The 15,233-nt window shown below is 41.8% G+C and overlaps 1 long non-coding RNA gene across 1 annotated transcript; it reads left to right on the forward strand.

Moving 5' to 3' along the window:
* The first annotated feature begins 4,493 nt into the window (after positions 1–4,493).
* Positions 4,494–8,110, forward strand: LOC309344114. Its single transcript, XR_014157625.1, has 2 exons — positions 4,494–4,885; positions 7,603–8,110. It is a non-coding gene; the product is annotated as an uncharacterized lncRNA (long non-coding RNA).
* The last annotated feature ends 7,123 nt before the right edge of the window (positions 8,111–15,233 follow it).

Below are 15,233 nucleotides of genomic sequence, written 5' to 3' on the forward strand. Positions count from 1 at the left end.
TGGCTGACTCAAATTAAGCCTTGCCTGCACTGGGGAACCAGCAGTGCAGATCCAGTCAAAGTGTCTATATTCTGTTGAAGCAATTACTCTTGGCCAGGAGTCCAAAACCCATTTCTGGGAATATTCCTAGTAGAAAAATGTGGTTGACATCCAGATTCCTAACAAGCAGGGGTAGAAAAATGTCAACAATGGTAAATCCAACTGTGATTCCAAGCTGGCAAAGTTGCTTGAAACCGCTCTCCATCAGCATTTACCTATTTCCAGCCTTTAATAATAACATGCTTATTTCAGATTATATCATATGCTTCTCTGCCTGTACACATGCACACATAGGCAAATTTTGTAGCTTACATTTCCACTATACAGTGGTACCTCAGGTTAAGTACTTAATTTGTTCCGGAGGTCCGTTCTTAACCTGTTCTTAACCTGAAGCACCACTTTAGCTAATGGTGCCTCCCACTGCCGCCGCGCCGCCGGAGCACGATTTCTGTTCTCATCCTGAAGCAAAGTTCTTAACCCAAGATACTATTTCTGGGTTAACGGAGTCTGTAACCTGAAGTGTATGTAACCTGAAGCGTATGTAACCTGAGGTATCACTGTAATAACCTTAGGGGAGAAGCAGAGCAAGACAGGTATCAAAAATAGAATTTTTGAAGATGGGGACATCATTTGCCCATTTCTGCAGGGACCTCACCTGATCTCCAAGAACTTCTGAAGATTATAGACAGGACTGACCAGTCCAAGATAAAAAAAGAGGTGGTAAGGGAACAACTAGTTACTTTAAATGAATTCACATATCCAGGGCCTGATGAGCTGCACCCAAGGGAACTAAAAGAGCTGGTGTATGTTATCTCAGGGCCTCTGCCTTGATGCACGCCACTTAGAGGCAACTGTAATTAATCAGTATATAAATTGTCAAAATAAAATAAATAAATATGAATTTGGACAGCAGCTCTATACTCTCCAAGGAGTGAGGCCTGTTGAACTCAGTAGGACTGAGAGCCAGTGTGGTGTAGTGGTTAAGAGCGGTAGACTCATAATCTGGTGAACCGGGTTCGAGTCTCCGCTCCTTCACATGCAGCTGCTGGGTGACTTTGGGCTAGTCACACTTCTCTGAAGTCTCTCAGCCCCACTCACCTCACAGAGTGTTTGTTGTGGGGGAGGAAGGGAAAGGAGAATGTTAGCCGCTTTGAGACTCTTTCAGGTAGTGATAAAGTGGGATATCAAATCCAAGCCCTTCTTCTTCTACTACTTCTGTGTAGACATTAGGCTTGCACAGTTGGCAAGAGTTGGCCCTGCGAGTTAATTAAACACCTCACTGCACATGTTCAAGCTTTAACGCTACTGAGATTTAGTGAGCAAAGCTTCTGTTCTTCTTTAGTCGGTGGAAATGTTTGAAGAGATGTCAACATTTTGTTTGGTGGCAATGACGATAGGCTAAGAAGATGCTCCCTATTCATCTCATTTCCAAACAATTAGTAAACCAGGGTGGGGATATATAAAAAAACTTTACTGAGATATAATTTTGGCAAAAAGATATCCTTGGTAACTGTACTGTGATATACTGGATAAATGTGTTATGCCAAATAGATAAATCAGACCATAGTGCAGAAAGGTGATCAGTCTTGTGGGATTATAGTTATTCTTTCATTTTCAGCTAATAGCTACCAATGCTCAAGTAAGATTTCATTTTTTCATCATCTGGTACTCAGATAACTTGTTCGTCTCAACATGGAAGTTTCCCCTCTGGTAAGGTTTATGAATATAAGGGATTGAAACTATACTTGTTATTGTATGTGGTTTGTATGTATTGTATGTATTTATTTCTTTTATCTTCTTTCTCTTCTTTTTTGTTTTTTCTATTTTAGATAATTTTCTGAAAACTTTAATAAATATATATTATTATTTTTTTTTAAAAAAGGAAGTTTCCCCTCTGGGTGAGTCCAAATCTTTTTTGAAGCCATTTAATGTTAGGAGGTATCATCACACATGGTGATAGAGAATTCCATAGGTTAGTTGTGCATTTTGTGAATATGTGTTTGTTTGTTGTCTGTCCTAAACCCAGGGCCAAAGGGCCACCAATGTTGTATCACTCCAGAGCGGGGGGGGGGGGGGGAGATTTACATGGTATATGAGGTCTACTCCTGGCACTCAGTTACCAGCCACCACCGGACAGGTTCACCAGGATTCATGGGTTGTGGTGTTCAGCCTGGACACTGAGGTCCAGCTCTGAAGGCCTTCTGGTGGTTCCCTCACTGTGAGGAGTGAAGTTACAGGAAACCAGGCAGAGGGCCTTCTCAGTAGTGGCACCCATTCTGTGGAACACCCTCCCATCAAATGTCAAGGAATTAAAGAACTACACAACTTTTAGAAGACATCTGAAGTCTTTAATGTTGGGTGTTTTATTATCTTCTTTTTTGTGTTGGAAGCCACCCAGAGTGTCTCGGGCAACCCAACCAGATGAGCTAGGTACAAATAATAAAATTATTATTATTGGACACTAAATCTGAGCCTGCTGGACCAAAAGCTCTTGTACATGTACAAAAGCACCAGTTGAAATAATCCTAACACGTCCTTTGCATTGGGATTAAAATAAATAAATATCCAGACCACCAAGTTAGTCTATGTGTTATCAAAAACATATAATAAATTTAATAACACATGCCTTGCAATTTTATAAAATGGTTGCATAACCACAGATGTAAAAGAAACCTGTTAATAACATTTTAATGAACAACTAAAATTATCGTGAAATACTTTATAAGCTACAAACATCACTGAAGAAGACCAATTCATGGCCCAGACAAAATCTGATATTTTTAAGCTTTTGGTTTTTTAAGATTTGTGGCCGTACACATGGTTTTATAAAGGTAAATGCTAAACGTATTATATAATGTATTTTTAGCAGACAATACAATTTGCTATATAAAGTATTCAGAAATGTATCAGTAATTACGCAGTAATTAAGAGAAGCAAAGAGAAGTAGAAGTAGTAGAAGAATAGTAATTTTTTTAAAAAAGAAACATTGCATCGATTCACAGGGCACAATTAAGTAATAATAAAAGAAAGTGAATCTGTCTTTGCAGAGCAGATTATTATGTATAGATTTTACAATATATACTCAAACTTGGTGGTGTCTGGTAGTCTTTCCCTATCCCCAAGTGTTTGTTGTGGGTTTGATTTCCTTTCCTCCCCCTCTTAGCCCTTCTTCTGCTTCAAAATGGGGTATACTGCAGAGGTGCGAACCCTGTCCATTATGGAATTTGGTGACCCTAGGAACATTACAATCAGCATCCAAAACTGAATTGCAATGCAGTTGAGAAGAAAAGGGAGATAGATGGTAAACATCTGAGGCAAATGTGCTTGTGATATAGCGGTGTACGGACAGATAAATTATTTTTAGCAAGCCTACTACTGGCAAGCAGTTCAAAAGGAACGCAAGATAGGAGGCTATGGTAGCAAGGACGGTAGATCTAAGCAAAAGAAATGTTTGTTGTGGTTGAAAATAAATTGCTATTCAGGGAATGCTTTAAGTCCCAACAAATATGCACTCAATTCCTAGAGGGGTTTCTTAATCCCATCGGAGTTTACTTTCTGCCATAATCAAAAGTTATACTTTGGATTCAACTTGAATTAAAGGACACCCATGGCGAAGGGCTGATTCCCACCCCCCCTCTCCCAATCAACAAAGAAGTGATCCAAGCAAATCAAAGGTTGCAGGATGGAGGGATGCACTGAGGAAAAATCAGACAAAATTTTCAATCAGGAACAATCAGGTTCTTGTAGATCTTTTTTCCCCCATCCCTTTCCTGCTTAACTAAATAAATACACTCACAGTTTCACTATTTTGCTGCACAGGAGGAGCAGCAGGAAGCGGATGGTAAAGTAACACGAGCAGCTGGGACTTTATCGAAAAAGGGAAATACAAGAGATATTGATATCATAAATTATGCAATGACAATATATGTGACCTGAAATATGTAAGGTAAGTAGATAGGCAGGCAGGTAGATCTGAGGATTTGCAATGCTGGTTACATAACCTTGTATGAACTGAAGTCTTTAAAGATGTTGCAGAGTTGCATTAACATCTCTTTAACGTCAAATATCTGCTCCTTGCCAAGGAAGTAATCGCAGGTGGGATGTGTATAGAACTCTCAGACAAAGAGAAAGACAGACTTATTTAATGAAAAGTCTTGTGTCCTACCATGCCAGCAGGTTCAGCTGAGGTGTTTCTAATATTTCCCAAATCTAAAAGGGCCCTGAATGTCAGAGGGCCGAACTACACATTACATAGAAGTACTTTTCGGAAAAGTAACTGCATTGGAAGGGAGAAATGGTTTGGATCAGGGCCATGGTGCTGTGAAAGGGATCTAACCTTTTAAGCCATCAACTTATCCCCTCCTGGGGTGGGGAGGCAGGTAAGCCCCACCCTGCATGATCAATCACATGACACTGCACACACACACTATTTGAATTGTGATGACTATTGTAGCGTTCGTACGGAGCCCTCGGTCGTCTCACGGACTATTGACCCGTACACCACTAATCCGCTGCCACCAACCAGGTCCTTCCCGGTAAAATCACTTCAGCCTCAGTCAGGTTCTCAATTAATAAAGAAGAGTGTATTTTATTTCAGACACAAACAAACTTTTACGGCATTCCAAACATTGTTGCTCTTTACTTTCTTAGTCTTATTTTCCTCTCTCTATCTCTTCTACCTCCCCTCACTCAAGAACCCACTGCCCTAACTCTCTCTCTATTACCAGCTGCCTACCAACTGCTTTTCCAACTGCCTTTCCTAACCAGCCAACTCACTAAAACCAACCAACTACCCACCAACAGCTCCCAACAACTCAAACCTCGGGCTAAGCCCTTTTATACACAGGTAGGCTCCGCTTCCGGCTTTCCTATTGGTCTATATTTTTAACCCTATCTCTCCCCCCTGTTCAAACATTTTCTAAATGAACAGGCAAACGCCACAACCATCAACTCTGGAGGTGAACGGCCCCCTCAAATATTTTATTGGGGAGGAGGCCGAAGGGACCACAGACCCTAGGAGTTGGCTGCTGTGTCCCGTCCACAGCTAATATCAGATTCTGGCAGTGATCTGGAAACTAATAACAGCAGAAACAATCACCAAAATCAGTGACAGGTTTTTGAGAGGGGTTGGGGATCAGATACCCTTTTTATGTCCAAGTGCCTACATTCTCTTTTTCTCTCTTTCTTAGCCTAAGTGGCAGTTTCACATTTTCCTTTTTATCCACATATTTCTACGACATGCCCATACATAAGCCCAAGGCACCACTTTAACTCGCTCCTGCTACTGTATCTTCCAGTCCCAGATCCAAACTGTCTCTGTCTACTTCTCCTAAAATTACTATGCTGCAAAACACCACGATGGTTGAATTTCTCTACAATTGAGGCAACTCGTGAGGCTGTTAATCTGTGGACCCTTTTTGAGTTTTGTAAATAGATGTGGTTGGTTGTCATTTTCAGGCCCTCTATCATTCTGACTGGTTTCCAGAGCCATAAAGTTATGGGCAGTTGCTTTGTCTCATTATCTCTTGGAAAAATACAGGGTCTGCCTTTTTCTTCTTCTTCTTCTTATTGCTCCACTAACTTCTCCAAACATTCATTTCACTTTCAAGAAGACAGAGACAACTGAAACCATGCAGAACCTATATTAACAAAAACAAGAGAATTCCAGCAAAGTTCTAAGCGCTAAAATAAACAAAACCCAAATAGGTTCAACTGCTAGGATTTTATTTTCCCTTCTCATTTTTCAGTTTTATATTGAAGAATTTAATAAGAAAAACAGAGGGGAAGGGGTAAAGACACGATTCCCGTGAAGTAACCCATTCAGACTAATCCTAGGAAAATACTTTTAAGAAGACAATGAGAGCTCTCTTGGATCAGACCAAAGGCCCACATACAGACACGAGGACAGCAGCATTCTGCCTATTAGTGCAGACCCTCCAAATGTCCCTGCTTTCCTGCTTTAGAGAAGCCACCCCAGTATCTGATTTGATACTGGAATGTACCATTTTTCTGTAGGATGTCCCTATTTTCACTGGAGGAATGTTGGAGGGTATGAATCATAGAATCATAGAGTTGGAAGAGACCACAAGGGCCATCGAGTCCAACCCCCTGCCAAGCAGGAAACACCATCAGAGCACTCCTGACATATGGTTGTCAAGCCTCTGCTTAAAGACCTCCAAAGAAGGAGACTCCACCACACACCTTGGCAGCAAATTCCACTGTCGAACAGCTCTTACTGTCAGGAAGTTCTTCCTAATGTTTAGGTGGAATCTTTTTTCTTGTAGTTTGGAACCATTGCTCCATGTCCGCTTCTCTGGAGCAGCAGAAAACAACCTTTCTCCCTCCTCTATGTGACATCCTTTTATATATTTGAACATGGCTATCATATCACCCCTTAACTTCCTCTTCTCCAGGCTAAACATGCCCAGCTCCCTTAGCCGTTCCTCATAAGGCATTGTTTCCAGGCCTTTGACCATTTTGGTTGCCCTCCTCTGGACACGTTCCAGTTTGTCAGTGTCCTTCTTGAACTGTGGTGCCCAGAACTGTACACAGTACTCCAGGTGAGGTCTGACCAGAGCAGAATACAGTGGCACTATTACTTCCCTTGATCTAGATGCAATACTCCTATTGATGCAGCCCAGAATTGCATTGGCTTTTTTAGTATGGAGTTATCCGACCCCCAAGCCATCTAAAGGCAGTCCTGCATAGGGAAGGTTTTTAATGTTTAATGTTTCATTATGGTTTTAATATATGTTGGAAGCTGCCCAGAGTGGCTGGGGTAGCCCAGTAAGATGTGTGGGGTATAAACAGTAAAATTATCATTATGGAATGGGATGTCCCTATTTTCATCGGAGAAATGTTGGAGGGTATGCTAGTAAGTCCCAGGACCAGCTGGTATTCAGTGACATACCGCCTTCAGTACTGGAGGAACTACAGAGCCATCACAGCTGTGGCATTCAATGACAGCCTTATTCTCAAGGAGTCTGTCTAACCCCAATTTAAAGCTATCAGAGTTGAGGGATATTACTACATTCTGAGGTAGCAAACTCTGTGCACTGTATGAAGAAATACTTCTTTTCGTGTGTGCTGAATCTCCCAGCATTCATTGCATCCCCTCCGCCAACATTTCTCAGATGGGAATACATACATCCTATTCTACCCTCCAACATTTCTCTGGTGAAAATAGGGACATCAAAAAGCAGGAACTTCCAGGATCAGATCAGAAACTGGGACGGCTTCTGTAATTCTGGGACTGTCCCTGGAATATCTTGGAGAGTCTGTATGACCCAAGGATCAAAAACCTTTCCTTACGCACTTTCTCCACACACCATGTATAATTTTATGCACCATTAGGATGTCTCCTCTTACCTGACTTTATTCCTTAGCTAAAAAGCTCCAAATGTTGTAAACACAAAGGAATTCTTCCAGCCACTTGATCTTTTGGGTTGCCCTTTGACTGGCTCTACAATACCCTTTATGAAGGTTGGGGACACAGTACCCATGTATGCCCAGTTTTCCATAGATCTGTATAAAAGTAATTTGATATTGGTGTTTGTCTTAAAGGTGTAGTGAATGGCCATATTGCCACTGTTGGCCTCCTCCTTTTCCCTATTCCCACTGATGGCAACAGCATGAATACAAATTGAATCTCTGCACCATCGTGAGGGCAAGTCTAGATGTAGAATGGCTCTCCGGATTGGGCTATATCCTCCCCATTGGTTTTCAGAGAGTTTAAAAATGAGCACTACGAGAGAAAAGCATATAGAGGAACAGGCCATCACAACTTTAAAGAGACTGCACTAATTAATATTATCTGAGGAGATGGAAATCCATGTTCAGATCAGTTGCTTTAAAGTTACAGCACCATATCTGAGCTTCTTTCTTTCTTTTTTAAAGAGGGAAATGTATAATAACCCATGTGAATGATATTCTGGGCCGAGGGTACGCTATAATTTCAAAATAATTGCACATAAGCCTGGAATCGGAGTCGTGTATCTCTCTCAAAAGTGGAAATTTTATCCACTGCATGTGGACATTTATTAAAAATTAAATGGTGATAAATAATTTACAAGTCGCAAATCTGAATGAAGTTTCACAGTTTGGGAGGAATCTTAAGTAGCTTTTAATTATATGATTAACTGTTTCTTCCCTTCAACCCCCCCCCCCCACTAAGGGCTGAAACCTAAGCTGCCTACCCAATTATCACATGGATGTGTTTGTACTGTATCCACCTTCGCGTGGAAGCTCAAATTCCACCTTCTCTCCGCTAAGGGCAAGCTCCCGACTATTACTTGTAGCATATGGTATCATTTTATTTCATATTTCTATTTATAAATACTTTATTATTACTTACAAAACAAACTTGCACATTACACTGCAGCCTCGCTGGTTCCCAGCTATGCAATAACACTGAGCATTCTTGCATTGCGCTTGCCTCAGCAAAACGCCCAGGTACGGCAGCCATTACTATAATTATAGCCTTTTATTATATCTCCATGTGTTAATTATTTAAAAAATAAAACATGTTATAAAATCTTAATTCCTTATTATCTTTTTACAGCTAACAGCTAGAGGAGCGTCATGAACTTTTCATTTTCACTCCCAGCAATCTTATTGCATATTATAGCCGGAGCAAATATTATGCTTATGCTGAATGGACAATATTTGTCAGGTTATTCGGAAGGCTTTAAGTCCGTTGCAAAGGAAGCTAGATTTCAACCAGGAACATGGCCTGCTATGAGGCTATGAAGGCCCTAGGAGCTCATCCAGTGTGACCTGTTTCCACATATATCAGTTCCTTCCTAAGTCACACAGAGCCAAGGAACACATTTTAAAACAACAAATGCTACAGCCCTTCCTGAAAAGTACCACATATGACTGCAGGGGGGAGGAATGGTACATGTGAAAACATATTCTCTTGACGTAGGAAGAAAAAAAATGTCAAGGAGAAGACATTTTTCCACACTCTACATGCACAGTACATAGAAGTACAGTGGTACCTCAGGTTAAGTACTTGATTCGTTCCGGAGGTCCGTTCTTAACCTGAAACTGTTCTTAACCTGAAGCACCACTTTAGCTAATGGGGCCTCCTGCTGCCGCCGTGCCGCCGGAGCACGATTTCTGTTCTCATCCTGAAGCAAAGTTCTTAACCCGAGGTACTATTTCTGGGTTAGCGGAGTCTGTACCCTGAAGCGTATGTAACCTGAAGCGAATGTAACCCGAGGTACCACTGTACAGTGGACGCTCAGGTTGCGAACATGATCCGTGCGGGATGCACGTTCACAACCCGTAGTGTCCACAACCCGCAGTGGTGCATCTGCGCACATGCGGGTTGTGACTCAGCGCGTCTGCACAAAGTGCGATTTAGCGCTTCTGCGCATGTGCGACTGCTGAAACCTGGAAGTAACCCGTTCCGGTACTTTCGGGTTTTGGCGGTCCACAACCCAAAAAAACGCAACCTGAAGCGTCTGTAACCTGAGGTATGACTGTAGTCAAAATGTCAAATGTGGAGTTCCCCCTCCAGTATCAAATGCAGTTATAAAATGAAACAGGCTCAGGGTGGCTGTACTATTTGCGGGGAGCTGAATGTGAAGTATAGTTTCAGCCTCACAGAACAGCCAGATACTACCCCCCCCCCCAAGCACAGAATAGAATAAAAGTTGCAGAGCTCCACTCAAGGAAGGAAGAAACGAGGAACAGTGAAGCAGTACCATACCACTTTAAAGAGTCATGGCTTCCCCCAAAGAACCCTGGGAGCTGTAGTTTGTTAAGGGTGCTGAGAGTTGTTAGGAGCCCCCCCTCCCCTCACAGAGCTACCATTCCTAGAGTTCCCTGGGAAGAGGAGAGACTGTTAAACCACTCTTTGACAGGGCTAGAGGTCTCCTAACAATTCTAAGCACTCTTTTTAAAAAATAAAAATAAAAAAACTACAGCTCCCAGGATTTTTGGGGGGAAGCTATGACTATTTAAAGGTGCACTGCACTGCTTGAAATGTACAGTGCCTTCACCATCCTTAGAGCAGACCCAATGAAATCGGAACAACAATAACTTTCTTTCATTTCAATGGGTCTCCTCTATGCAGGTTTGGATCAGCCCACAGTCAGGCTGAACTGAGACTTTCCCTGTGCCATACAGTTATTGTTTCTCCTCTATGGTGCTCTGAGCACATCAGTGGAAGATCAGGGTAGAAAATCATTAAGCAGCAGCATTGTCATTATCATTCCTGGAAGAAGCTGCTTTGCTGATGTAACAGGTACCAGCTGGACGGCAGTGCAGACGCACCATCAGGAGAATCAGATTGGTTCTACTGGTGCAACCATGAAGCCCGGGCCTCTCCACCGCCTCGCTTTTTTCTTTCTTCTCCAAATTGACGCGTATCCTGTACAATACAGACCCTCCAAGTGTCCCTATTTTCCAGGGACAGTCCCAGATTTACAGAAGCCATTCCAGTTTCTGATTTGATTTCAGAATGTCCCACTTTTCCTTAGGACGTCCCTATTTTCATCAGAGAAATGTTGGAGGGCAAGGACTTATGCGACCCTGGAGCCAAGTTTCTATGCAACCTTTGGAAGGCACCTGAAGGCAGCCCTGTATAGTTTTATCTTGTTTTTATATACGTTGGAAGCCACCCAGATGGGCAACCCAGTCAGATGGGCAGGATATAAATAAAAAAAGTGTTGTTGTTGTTGTTGTTGTTGAATAGGACGCCCCTATTTTATTGGAGAATGTTGGAGGGTATGAAAATATAGGCATGGCCTTTGTCAAGTAGAGCACATGCACTCTTTGCTGGAAGTGAGTCCCACTGAAAATAATGGGGCTTCTAAGCAGAATTGTGTTGTCAGTAGCTTTGTATACAATGCTATTGAACTACCAACCTTACTGTATGCTTGTGAAACATGGACCACTTATAAACACCATCTCCAGCTCCTTGAAAGATTCCATCAACAGTGTCTCTGAAAAATTTTATACATCACTTGGCAAGACAGACGAACTAATACCAGTGTACTGGAAGAAGCAAAGATCATTGTTGAAGCAATGATTCTTCAACATCAACTTCGTTGGACTGGACATGTTGTGTGGGTGCCTGATTATCACCTTCCAAAGCAACTGCTCTATTCCAAACTTAAAAATGGAAAGCATAATGATGGTAGTCAACAAAAGAGGTTGAAAGACTGTCTCAAGGCAAATTTTTTAAAAAATGTACTATAAACACCAACAATTGGAAAACACTTCCCTGCAAGCGCTTCATTTGGAAAACAGCCTTTACCAAAGGTGCCATAGGCTTTGAAGACACTTGAACTCAGGACCCAAGGGAGAAATGTGCTAAGAGAAAGGCACGCTTGGCAAATCCACACCATGATCAACTCCCACCTGGAAACCAATGTTCCCACTGTGGAAGGACGTGTGGATCCAAAATTGGCCTCCATAGTCACTTAGAGACTCATTATTAAAACCGTGTTTATGGAAGACAATCTTACTTGGCTATGAGTGATAGAAGAAGAAGAAGAAGAAGAAGAAGAAGAAGAAGAAGAAGAAGAAGAAGATACAAAGTTCCTTTTGCTGCAACGGCACAAGCTTTTCTTTTCTTTTTACCGAGGATTGCTGAAGCAACTGCATAGGACCAGGTTATTCACATCCATTAACATATTGGAGTTAATGACCCCCTCTTGCTGTAGTTTAAGCTCCAGAGACTTTAGCCGAAAGAGTTTGTAGCATGAAGAGCATCGTCCTCTAGAAGAACAGATTGTGGTGTAAACAGCTTGTGATGTATATGGTCTTCTGCCAAAGTGGGAGTCATTGCTTGTCCCCATGTTCTTGTTTGCGTGACCCTCCGCACAAGAATGAAGATATATAGCATTCTGTCTCCCTCGCCAGGTGGGAAGCAGGTGGTGTGCCTCGGCCATATGGGGTGACAGCAGCATCTCTCAATTAATACTTGAAAATGAATAAATAGAATGTTTTAATAAATGTTTCAGTAGTTCTAATAGAAAGAAAAAAAAGGCTTTAAGAAGCTATTATGTCTGGGGCTCTTTTGTTACAGCGGAATTGAAATGACTCCCTTCCATTTGTATTTGTTTTCGTGAGCTTTAAGAAGTGCTTTCTGCTCCCCTGTTATTCAGCCTTCATGACAAACATATTCACACTGTTTTTGGCACTGTTCTCAGAGTCATCTTCCTCCTTCTTTGCTGTCATGCTCCTCAGCTTCATTTGCCCATGCTTCAAGTTAATCCAACTGGCCTGACACATTTTGTCCATAGCATGGCAACGTTACTACATGGAAGATACATCACAGATCTTCATCAACAAAATCATTGTTGCTGCCATGGCTGGAAGGCGTGAGCATTCTTGTGGAAATTGAAGTAAGGCCCAAAACATGTTGCTGTTTGAGGTGGAGCAACAAATGGCACACAAATAATCCTCAAATAATCCTGGGAACTGTAGTTGGCAAAGGATGCAGAAAGTTGTCAGGAAATTCCTTTTCCCCTAAGAGAGCTGCAATTCCCAGAGTTACCTGGGAAGAGGAATTGATTGTTAAACCATTTATGTATCCAATTTTGTATACTATACACATTTTTTGCAATGAAATTTCCCCTAAGGTAATACATATTTGTGTTGTTGTTATTTGTATACCGCCCTATATGCACAGGTCTCTGGGCAGCTCACAAGATTAATTAATTAATATATGAACATTATGTGAATATTAATATATCCTGCTGCTTCCCTTCTCCCCAGCCTCCAGTGCAACTGAAGCTGAAGGAGCAGCACCAGTGAGAGGTGTGCAGTGGCAGCAAGGCAGGAAGGTTGCTGGGCAGATGCCCTGGCTTGTCCTGCCTGTTCCTCTGAGGCTCACCTGCCTCCCTCCACTTGCCTGCCTGGGCCATCTGCCTGCTGTTCTGTGGTCATGCTGCAGTTCACATGACCGTCTATTGTCAGCCATGAAAACTGCAGTGTGACAACATCCTTACATTTACATGTATATAGGAGAAAAACTGTGGCCCTGGTATAAATCCATTACTCACACCTCATGTCTTCATGGGTGTGGCAGTAAACACTGGAGTGACCTCCAGCAAACACAGCTGCTGCCTAAAATGGAAAATAGGTCTGGGACTCCTTAAACTGTCCCAAGAATTCCCTCCCTGATTTGTATATCAGTAATATACATGCGTGAATCCTTGTGATGCATTTTTGTGTGGGTCAGGGAAAGGACAAAAGTAGTTTGAAAGAAAAGTAGGGAACAATATAAAATATTATTATTATTGAATAAACACATTTTTGTATCAATTTCCCCACTGAATGAGTCATGATGGATGAAATAAAATGGCAGGGGGCAGCCTGAAGATGTAATGTGAGAGAGGGAAAACTGCTTAGGGAGTATCTGAGATATCACTAGTTGCTAACTCAGAAGCTCCTCTGTTTAGTGTCTAACAAGATATCCTGGTTTGCTCTAACAAGTACTCTGTAGAAACCACCATACCTGCATCTACAGGAGCCTCGTCTCATATAGGTCATTTAAAACGGAACTTGGCAAAGGATTGAAACAATAATCTTTTTAAAAATGCCACAGGGAATATTGCTATATTAGCAAAGAAATGCACTAAATGACCTATAAGGGATTTTCCATCTCTAACTTCTGTTACTAGAGCTGTATTGTTGCTTTATAATGTAGTTTTCAAGTACAATCTGGTCCCTATAGAAAAATAATTAATGGAAACAAGTATGAGCTCTGGAGCAATATGTTATTGTTAACATTAATCTTCAAGTGAAAGGAAAACAGTATTAGCTTGTTTGTAAAGAAAATCTTTAAAAAAGGAAAAGAAAATTTAAAGCCACATGTCTTTAAAATGAATTTTCAAGGTAACCCCTACTGTGGTGTTAATAAAATGGGGTGCCTGGGAAGAAGTGCCCTCTTTTCCTTGCAGAGAATGTTAACAGTGGGTGAAACCAATAAGATGGTGAGAGAAGAGGGCTGAACCAGATGGTACAGCCCTAACCGTAACCAGAGAAAACTTTGTTTATTTTTATTTCAGAAGATTTTTATTTCAGAAGATTTCCATACTGATTGACTGTAAGCAAAACAAAGTGGTTTACAAAAAGGAAGGAGGAGCCATTTGTACTGTATCCTTTCATGGCACACCAACCCAATATGATGGGATTCGCAGAAGATTGCAGCTTCTTTTTCCATTACTATAGAAGCCGTAAGATGAGGTTGGTTTCAATGACTCCTGTCCTCCCACAGGATATCAGTCATTTGCACAAGTGAGCAAGCAGCAGTAATGTCTACATGATCACAACGATGGTGCTGCATTTGGGCAGCAACTGATGTGACCCAGCCTTCAGGGAGGAATGGAGCCAAAGTCTCACTTGGGGACAGGACTGCAGCTGTTTTTGAATACAGAAGGCCCAAATTTCAATTCCTGGCATCTAAACATAAGAGCAGTGCCTGAAACCCTGGAGATTTTTTTGCTAGTCAGAGTAGACAATTCTGAGGTAGGTAGAACATTGGTCTGACTTGCTGGAAGTTCCTATGTTTGTAAGTTATTGGTTCATGTGTTCTGGCTTCAGAGTTGTCAGCAATCCTGGGTTTGTTTCTTTAAATCACGATCCCCCCCCCCCATTCTGAAAGACATTTACAGGAAGAAGTGTGCTTTTGATCCAAAACATCAAGAGAAGGAACAGAGGAAGGGGGGGCTCTCAATAATTTAAGGCAGTCTCCTCATTTGATAACCATTCTCTCTCTAATCTCTTGAACTCCAGGACCAGAGAGTTTGAGCAAGGCACTGGCACCAAGTCAGGAAATGAGACATCTGCAGTGGGGCAGGGGAGGGGGGCAGGGGCTGGAATCCAGAAGGCAGACTATTAACCAAGCCATATTTTCCATAGAAACTGGTTTCTCTGCTCTTCCGAAATGCAGAATTTAGAAAAAAATGGCATTAAGCTGCTACGACATGTCTCTGCCTACAAGGAATGTGCACACAGCTCAGAAAGAAATTTGACCATTGTTAATTCATGGTTCTCTTTCCACCGTGCTGGGAAACTAGAAAAGCCAGGATCCCATTAAAAATTGTTTCAGGACAACAGCAAGAGAAACAGAATCAAAAATGCTTCTGTGAAAAAATGCCCCCCCCCCAAAAAAAACCCATCATACCAAACCTATTTGCACCCTTCTTAAATTTCCCCCCGTCTCTTCTGAGGCC

Source organism: Podarcis erhardii (genome assembly GCF_964252035.2).
Source record: "Podarcis erhardii genome assembly, chromosome: 6".
Classification (NCBI taxonomy): domain Eukaryota; kingdom Metazoa; phylum Chordata; class Lepidosauria; order Squamata; family Lacertidae; genus Podarcis; species Podarcis erhardii.